General features: G+C 32.8%; 1 pseudogene; it reads left to right on the top strand.

Annotated features, from left to right (window-relative positions):
- The first annotated feature begins 5,576 nt into the window (after window positions 1–5,576).
- On the top strand, window positions 5,577–7,639 carry LOC119577579 (annotated as a pseudogene).
- The last annotated feature ends 2,825 nt before the right edge of the window (window positions 7,640–10,464 follow it).

The following is a 10,464-nucleotide window of genomic DNA, read 5'->3' as shown; positions in this document are numbered from 1 at the left end:
AAAGATGAGTTTTTTTCTGATGTAAACAACAGTCATCATCATAGAAGATTTGGAACTGTCGAATTATACCCACGGTGCCCAAGGCTGGGCTCTCGTTCAAACTCTTTTAAAGGAAGTAGTGTCATGCACTGTGCCCCGTCTTTCATTCCTGCGTTGACTTAATATTCCATAAGTCAATACCGAGACTATATGTAATAAAACTTAGATAGATTATATATAATATTTATATATATATATAAAATATAGAATATTTTATATATATATATATATATATATATATATATATTATATTATATAATTATGACTTTTCTAAGCCCATATGTCGGCCAGAGAGAAATTTATTAACTTTGAAACATTCTTTTGGTGGTGTCCTGACTTTTTTTATCGACAACGACGCTCTTAATGGCTAAGTATTCCGTATCTGTTCATAATATTGTGCTTACTCTAGTCTCATTTTTTGTGAGTAAAGAAAGTAACAACTTTAAAAAGAACGAGAATTAAGTACATTTTGCAGCTAACCACAGTATAAGTAATACCACGATCGCAATTTATCCGTAACATAAGGCAGGGCGTTGGAGTATTTGTTAAAGAAATGTATTATGTGAAATATACGTATCAGGAAATATTAAGTTCTTGCCGTGGTATTCATGTGTTAATATATGGAATTATTTTTGGTTACAGTAAACATTCTGCAAAATTATTATGTCTGTAATAACTCATGATTAATTTGGTTTTAAATTCCAGATGGATAAGAGCATATTTAGGAAAACTTTCCGTGTATGTCCAACAGGATTACAGTAAAATAAGTGTATGGGTGATTACCTTGACGAAAACTTAAGACACTACATCTATGCAAAAGTGCGCAAATCTAGAATAAGGTGAGACAGGACATATAAGAGAGAAGGACCGACCTCTCCGTTTTTTCGAAGTCCATTCCATGTTTTACCCTCGCAAGAAGCAAGCAAAATGTGACCGTATCTATTCTGCGATCTGCCCAGTATTCCTTGCATTGGGAGAACAAATATTTTGTAATTATCAGCGTCCGTTTTCCCTCGAAAAAAAAAAAAAATTTCTGTATGTAAGGCTTCTTTTAACTTTTATTAATACTTCATTACGTTTTTTGGTAGTATTTTATGCTATTGCTGTACAATAACGTGTGCGCCAGCGCATTTTACCAAAAAAAGGGAGTATGTGACAGGTCAGTTTTAAAGCCATATTTTGGATATCAGGACAAATACTTAGTATCTCAAGAGCCGTGATATTTCATCCACAATTGCCCCAAATGCCGAAAAAAGTGATTAGAAACCAAGCAATGTGACCATAGACAAAAGCGAAAGAAACGTTCGGTGTTTCGCTACATATAGGTCTGTGGTTTTACCCTGGGGGTCCAGGGGGCGTAGCCCTGGCTAGGTGTATAAAAATAACTATGGGGGTCGAGGGGACGTAGCCTCCTGGCTAGGCGATATCATTACCGCGGGAGTTCCGGGGGCCTGCCCCCTTGCCAGGAATATTAGTCGTAGTGTATAATCCCACATGGTTAAGGTTAGGTTGGTTTATTGGTTTGGACGGCGATGTAACGATCACCAGGATTATTTGGAAATTCCCGTAGATTTTTACTCGAACAATGGGTTTGGTTCCCGTAGTTGTTTTTTCGAAGTTGGCGCGACGGTGCGTAGACTTTGAGTGGGTGGCGGCCATGTCCGTAGAGTTTCGTATAGTTTTTTTTTTTTTTTTTTTTTTTTTACATATCTCTTTTCTTCTTATGTCACCTGTTTTTTTTACCCCCACAATTTCCCTGTTCTACTTCATACCCTCCCCTCTAATCGGGACTTACAATCACATCTAGATTTGACAGTGCCGCGAGCATGTACTTCGAGAAACGCATGAAAATGGGTCGTTTTCAAGTGTTACTTCTTCCCGGGTCCATTTTCAAGCCACGTTGTTGATATACAGACAATGACATTATTCTCTATCACAGCCTGCAATTTGAACCCATCAAGTGCCCCAAATGCCGAAAAACAGTATTAGAAACCAAGCATTGCGCCCATAGACGAAAGCGAAGAAACATTAGGTGTTTCGCTAACATAAAGGTATGTGGTTTTATCCTGGGGCCAGGCTGCGTAGCCCCCTGGCTATGCAAAATAATACCCGGGAGTCCTGGCTTTGGAATTATAGATCGGTAGTGGTAAGAAATCCACAGGGTTAAGGATAGATTGTGCATTGGTTAGGACGCAATGTACAGATCACCACGGTGGATGTGGATTATGTGAATCCCGTAGATTTTTAACCGAACAATGGGTTTGGTTTCCCGTAGAGGTTTTCGAAGATTGGCGCGTCCGGTGCGTAGAACTTTGAATGATGGCGACTATGTCCGTAGATTTCATTATCCGATTTAAGTATTTTTTGTGCTTGATCTCTGTTCGCCTTTTCCTCTTATTTCAGCCTGTTTTTAACCAACAATTTCCGCGATCTACTTCATATGCCCTCCCCTGCTATCGGGATTATAGATTGTTGCATTTTCTGTTTTGTTAACTGTTGGTCCTGTGTAGTAAACCCCCCACAAAACAAACATAACTAAAAATTATAATACATTAGAAGGTGTCAGTATTTAATATTTTAACATATTTATAGATTAAAATAGGATACTATATAATATATTATAGATTAAATTAGGATACTATAATAGAGAATATATAATAATATATATATATATTATGTATATTATATATAATATATATATAGATATTGTATGTATTTATATATATAGGTATATATATATAAAATAATAATATATATATAATATTAAAAGAAAAAAAAAAAAAAAAAAAACAAAAAAATTAGATATCTATATATATATAATTAATATTTAATATTATATATCTAATATATATATATATATAATATATATTATATATATATATATATAGACAATATGTAATAATAACTTGTCCCAAATTAATTTATGATGAAAACTTCCCAAACTAAACTTGCTATTTACATAAAGTATTTTAAACAAAATTCAGCGGAAATACCAAATTATCATCCTCCTTTTGTAGGTAAATTCACTAAATTTAACTTATTTTATTTCACTAACAAAAATACCTTATATTAGCCTAAAAGGATTAATTATAGAGTTTAATGAAACAAAATAACATAATTAATGTAGATGTAATATGAATTTGTCATATGTAGCAAATTTGCATTACTACTAATTTCATGGTTTTGATAAGTTAGGACATTTGCACACGAAGCACAAAAAACAGAGAAGAAAAAAGAGGAAGCGAAGTAAAGAAAGATGAAGAGAAAGATTAGCATAGAAAAATTATCAGCTTATTATATGTATATTTTCAAAACATATTATTTTTCCTTTTAAATGGGGCTAGCAGGATAAAATGTGTGTTTTTGTGTGTGTGTACATATACATATACTATATATCTCAATCTACCTATCTATCTATCTATCTTCTACTATATATATATATATATATAATATATATTATTATATATATATATATATTTATATATATATATATAATAGATATATGTGTTGTATGTATATATACAATTATACATTATATATATATATATATATATATATATATACGATATATATATTACTATATAGATAGATAGATAGATGATAGAATTAGATAAATAGATAGATAGATATATAGATATAATATATACCATATATATACATATAATATTAGATTATATTCATATTATATATACATATAATTACACCACATATATTTTATATATGTATATATATAATATATATAAATCTATATATGTGAAAGACATAAATATACATGTATTAAATATACATGTATATAAATAGATATGTATATAAATTTTATATAGATATAATATATATATTATATATATATATTACTATATTATATATAATATATATATATATTATATATATATATAATATATATATATATTACATACATATATACTTATATATATATTTATAAATATACATTATTTATATATATTTATATATACATACAGATATAATTATGTATATTTTAATATATATATTATTATTTATAATCATCATCATCTATTACCTTCATAATACTATGATAATTAATAATAATGATAATTGGTCTTATTTTATTACTTTGAATTATTTATTGTTTTTATCTCATCATCATACACATTATTATTATTATTATTTTTATTATTATTATTATTTACTGTTTTATTCTTATTATTATTATTATTAATGTTATTATTTACTCTCTTACTATTACATTCTTTCGAACCATGAAGGTGTTAGGAGTCCATTGTTGCTGGGGGGCATGCAGGTCTCTGTGCTCCTAACTTCACACATTTTGTCCTAGAGTAGCTGACCCAATAATATGGGAACAGTCGATCGCAGATAGGTGTACATTGAGGGCTCTCGAAAAGATATTGGGACAGATAGCAGAGGTTTCCATTACACTCAAGCATGTATGAGAGCCTGAGGTGTGTTACCTGTGTATTAATATTTTTTTGTTTGTATTTGATTTTGGTATAAGATTGTTGGTGTATTTTGGCTGTTCTTTTTCTAATGATTTGATATTTTGTAATTCCATATTGATTATGTGGCAGGGTAACTATAGTTTTGATTTTTTTTTTCCTTTACATCACCGACCAATTTACCAAATTGATCATGAAATTCCCAGATTTTGACTTTCCAAGTAAGGTAGAATCTTTGTTTCATCACTGCAGCTGTCTCAAATACCTGGAAGATTATGCTGATCACTTCAATCTCATCCATATATTAAAGTATGAAATTGTTTTCATACTTAGTTTAATATAATTTTATTGTACAAACTTTTTTATTACTTATTTTATTTATTTTTAAAAGGATCTTTTTTACATTTTTAGATATTTTTCATCTTTCTGAAACCAAACCAATCTGTGACAAATGGGCGGGCAATCTAATAACTTTTTTCAGAATGATTGCTTGTTTTTTGTCACATCAACACGAATATTGTGTCTATGGTACTTTGTTTTATATAATATTTTTATTCCCACAAGAAATAACCCTTTTATAACCATAATTATTCTTTGTATAGCTGGCCCCATATGAGTATGGTGTCTGTATTGGACGAGTGCGAAGGGAGGGCCTCCTGACTGGGCTGTTACAGTGAAAGATATGTCCATCCACTGTGTAGTCCAGACTGTCCCTGTGATGCCTTGCTTTTTGCAATGGTTTAATTCCAGAGTATTTTTCATATTTTCTTTTAATTTTTAAAGTAGAGAATATGGACTTTTATTGACGTGATTACAGTTACTTGATTTGCGAAATTCATATGTAACTGTATACTTTGATTGATTTTTTTTTTTTTTTAAAAAAATTTTTATTATTTTAGTTGCATTTTTTTTTTTTTTTTTTTTTTTTTTTTTTTTTTTTTTTTTTTTTTTTTTTGTCAGTATTGTAACCGTTTATATCGTGTAGAAAAAATATTTCATGCCTTGCATACCATAAATTCTTTTACCAACTAAACTACGTAATTTGAAATTATCTCTCCAAAGAATATTAATAATTGAAATGTAGAGTTCATACCATATTTAAAAATGACAAGTGTTAAGGATGATGATGTTCCTGAATAATTAACTTTTATTTCTTCCAATTGTTAGAACATGCTTTTACTATTCTTTACTGCCTGTATCCATTGTATCTCAATTCTTAATTATGTCACTAGTGAAATGATTGTCTCTAAAATGGCAATAACCTATGTAATGTGAACTTTCAACAGGCACTACTCTGCCACGCTTCAAAAGCCAACTTATTTGAGGGATTGAGGATTTCAAGGGTCGACAAATTCCAGTCCATGACTATCGTGGAACCATCACCATACACAGATTTCCAGAGTTATAATCCTGTGGTGCTGGGGCCCTTGGGCTGGATATTTTAAAATGGAAGTATCTGCTGTTGCAAAGGAGGTTAGAACCAAAAAATTGTTTGAAGCATTAGACCTTTTTAACATGTAGGCTGATTTGTTTCCAGTCTAAAAAGAAGATACAATCACTGTGGTCTATAACAGAGAAACATTACATGTAATTTTCTTTGGTTTATTATTATTATTATTAGTATTATTACTTCGTTGTTTGTTCTAGTTATCTTCCTTTCTCAACACCTCCTGTTCCCCTTCCCTTCCTAGTTGCCCTCCAAATGGCAACCACGGGTCAGGCATAATGAAACTTTCGGAAAATGGCTTTTAATCTTAAAGACGGAATTTTCCAATAAGCGATTGCATAATATCGCACTGGTATGTGTTTGCCTAGATTTCTTGCTTAATTTTATGCTTTGAAAAATAGAATTGGTTGCAGAATTAATCAGTAGATATCTTATAACCATCAATCCAAAATTCTACTTGTAAGCCTATCAACCATGCAGTATGTTCATTTCAGGCTATAAATATACCTTCCCCTTTCTTGAAGATAAATGTGGCAATCACAGTTGAGAATAACCATGTAAATACCACTGTATAAACAAGTTTACAATGCTTCCTTTTCTCCCCCACCATGGGGGTTTTATAGGCAGCCCCTCACATATCTTGTGTTCCCACCCCTAACACCATGTATGAATATTTTTTAAGGAAAGTATGAATAATGTTTGTTTGGATTATTTATTTTTTACTTGATTATTTAAGACTGGAAATAGTAAGTGGGAAAGTCTCACCAGATACTTCTGTATACATCATATACATATTTTTCTTGTCACAGGTACAGTATTCCTTGCACCTTACAGGGAAAACTCGTTTACCACAAGGACAGCTGAAATGAAATCAGAGATTGAGGCCTATGCTGGAGAAGGAAGGAAGAAGCCACTCGATGGAAGAAAAACCAATAACCACATCTTGCAAAAAAATGACCAATTCCAATACATGGAAGACCTGGCAACTCTGGCTGGCATAGAAACTGCCTCTCACCACCTGAAAAAGTATCTGGGATGTGGTCATGCCTCGGTGTGTGCGTTTCTCCTTTCCAATCTTCAAGACCTATGAGTCTTCCTTGGAGAAGATGGGCATTAGTTGAGAAGTGGGAGGGCGAAGGTATCAGCACATCATGGACCGGATTACAATACTGATAGCAGCAAACAGGTATCCACGCCCTTTGGCGCAATTTCCAAAGATTGCATATATTCCTGGGCTCTGCAATTCTTTAAGACATTAAAGGTTTTTTGTTGGTTTGTGATGTTCCACGCATATTTTTCCGAGGAATGGTAAAATTTTATGAGTTTATGTGGGGTATGTTCTTTTTGTATTACTGCATGTAGTTACTTTGGCTGATTACTTACTGGCCATAATGAATTAAAAGTGCTGTATGAGCAAAAATACTTTAATGACTAATGCAAAGTGTATTTTTGATATTGTTATGGCAAGATAAGAAATTTTGCAAGCATTTTATTATTGCTGAATCCGTAGAAGAGCGCATTTAATTATTGTCATAATGAATAACCAAATTTGAAAATTATATATTTTATATACTCTTGATCTTTTTGTAATTGTTAAGATAATATTTTATATTCTATATTTCCCCCCATCACCAATGAAATGTGTCACTTAGTACTGTTTTGTGAAATGTCTCCTCAATGGAGACTCTGCAAGAGCTTAGCGATAAATCTAGTCAATTAGTAGTATGACATCCCCTGATTTCTCTTTCCTTGACTGTGGGATTTATTTTTATTTATTGATTATATTATTATTTTATCTATCAATATCATGCTGTATTTGTTATTATAGACATTATAATTATTATAGTGTTACTGACATTACTAACAGCAATATAAGATATCAGGATTTATTTATAAAAATCAGGAGACGGTTAAGCAGTGAGATAGGTAGTACTCATAATTGGCTCATTGGTGCTTGGAACGTTTCAGTATTCTGGCACTTCCACGATATGAAACTAGTCTGAACCTTCTTTAACACTACTTTGTTTATAATAATCTTTAGTTCAAAGAAGGCTGCAATGACAGATTAATATGTATCTTCAATATTTGCTTTTGTTTTGACATGTAATAAATGTTATGTACTACATGCATGGAAATACCTGAAAGACAAAAGCTGGCCCTTTATATAAACCCATTAGAGAATATGATCCCTAGGATGCATCCACAATGTTTATGCTATGATCCCATTTTGAGGGTAAACAGGTATTTTTGAATATGCAAGGTAGTATACAGTATTATTTTTTTATTGACGAATTTCTGCCCTGTTCAGCAATCTGAGTTCATTAGCATATATTCTAAATTACAGTGATAGTGTGAGTCTTTGGTGCAAAGCCCCCCAGGAAGGAAGTACTATATGACAAAGGTCATATTGTGCTATTGTAAATAGAAAAGCAAAAAGGGTTAGGATAGTTAATGATTTAGGGTAAAGTGACAGTTGATAATACTTTAGGTTGTATAGTAGTGAAGAGGGTAGAGAGGGGGAGGCTGTTGGGGTATGTATAGAATAAAATTTTGTTATAAAGAGTAAGCAGTTAAGGGAGTTGGAGCATTAACTATAAAGTATTATGTGTGAAATGTCAAAATTTCTTACTATTAGGAATAAGTGGGCAATCAAAGGGGATGAAAGAATGCAAAAGGAAAGAAGAAAAGACCTGCAAAATTAGTTGCGAAAGGGCTGAGGACAGGCCTAATGGTGACACTCCACCTTGGCCTCAGTGCCTATCCTCCTAAGCCCCTCATGGCAACAACCAAGGATTTGTGGGGGGGGGGCGGGGCTTAGTACATTAAGGAGGCTGTAGAATGAATTGTAGCTGGCATTCTAGCTTTCTCAAGTTCGTAAAAGAATCCAACAGTCTCTTTGGGTATCTTTTGGCAGATGTTTTTTAATTAACTCCTTGATCTGTGGACCTTTGCTGCCTGCATGGTCCGGGCATAGGCTTATTTGAGTGGCAATTCTCGGGTATGTGGCTTGTTAGAGCTATCCCACACGGACGCTCATGTGTTGTGTCAAGACTCGTTTACCCTCCCCTCTGCAATGTTATTTTATCATTTCTTTCTTAACTTAAATGTTTTTTTTCTTTTTTTGTGCCGTTTTGCAAGTATGATTTTGTCATTTGATATGCTGTACCAATATGTCATCATTGTTTTCCTTGCAGTAAAATCGAAATCTCCCACTTCCCTAGTCATCATAATCTCTTAATTGGTTGGAAGTAGAATGCGGACTTTATGTCCTGGTTACGGAAATCGGTGAAGCGGGCATGCTAAAAAGGGTTTACAGCCTGTTAAGAAAAGATACTCCACTTGCACGATGAATAATAACATATATATTTAAATAGATAATCGTGTGGTAGCGCCTTATAAATCAACGCTGTGGTAATTGTGTAAACAACTTGCTGGTTATACATTCAGAATTTCTTGTGGCGCAGCAGTAACGATTCCCATTCCAACGTCGCTGGTAAAAAGGTATGAAATGTGAATAAACCTTTCCCTGAGAAGATTATGGTATTCAGTGCACCTGCTCGCTGTAGGCGTTTATATTTTTTTTCTGGTAGAGATAACGTATCACGGGCTCATTGGTCATTCAAGCTCTCGAGAAAGCAACTAATCATAAATGGAAGACCTGTGGGAATTATGTGAAGCCGTTTGATTAAATTTAGCAATTGAAAGATGTGTGGTACTGTAACCAAGTGTATGGAAGTCTTAGCTTTAGATAATTTTTGATTGAATATAACAAATGAATAAAGCAGTTTGTGTTTTACCAACTGAAATAATACCGATACTATCTGTCCTGTATGTGTAGCCATAATGAATTTTCCAAGTGTGGTATCTATGCATTGCATGTTTATTATGTATTGCGTATGTATTATCTCTTCATTTGTCTATTCCATTTCTCTATCACCAGTATATTACTATTACTATCTCATCTCTCATTTTTATTTACATCATCATAATTACATGTCAACCATTCTACAGCAGGACTATCCATCTCTCAGTCTCATCACGAGGTTGGTTGGCAGTGCCATCCTTGTCTGATTCGATGGTCTTCCTAATCACGCCGCGTCTGGTTTACATCTTGCCTACGGCGGCAACATTTCCTACGACAATGCATATCTTGCACTGTGAGCATTCTCCATTCTCATTCATTGCATTTTCTACATGCAATTCTCAAGCGATTTTCGTTTTCTTCTCCGTGAAGATCGTTGCTCGGCAAGCAGTCAGGCAGGCATTTTGCAGCTGCTGCGGCGAGGGTTTGAATAACACTGTCAACATAACAAAACGGACAGTCCTTTTTAAAATTACTAAAATTTGATTTTCGTTTTTTTTTTTTTTTTTTTGTTTCCATCAGATACTATATCAGATTTTTACTCTTTACGGTCCTGGCTTTTCGTTTGTTAATGGTATATGTAATAAACAAGTATCAGTGTTTTGTTTAGTAAATTCAAAGAAAATAATGTTATTTTTTGTTTCACCGAAGCATTATTATTCTCAAGTAAAAAGGGAAAATGT

This window comes from Penaeus monodon, chromosome 10, assembly GCF_015228065.2.
Source record: "Penaeus monodon isolate SGIC_2016 chromosome 10, NSTDA_Pmon_1, whole genome shotgun sequence".
Lineage (NCBI taxonomy): Eukaryota > Metazoa > Arthropoda > Malacostraca > Decapoda > Penaeidae > Penaeus > Penaeus monodon.
The sequence above is the reverse complement of the archived record's forward strand: the minus strand, read 5'-3'. Positions and strand labels throughout refer to the sequence as shown.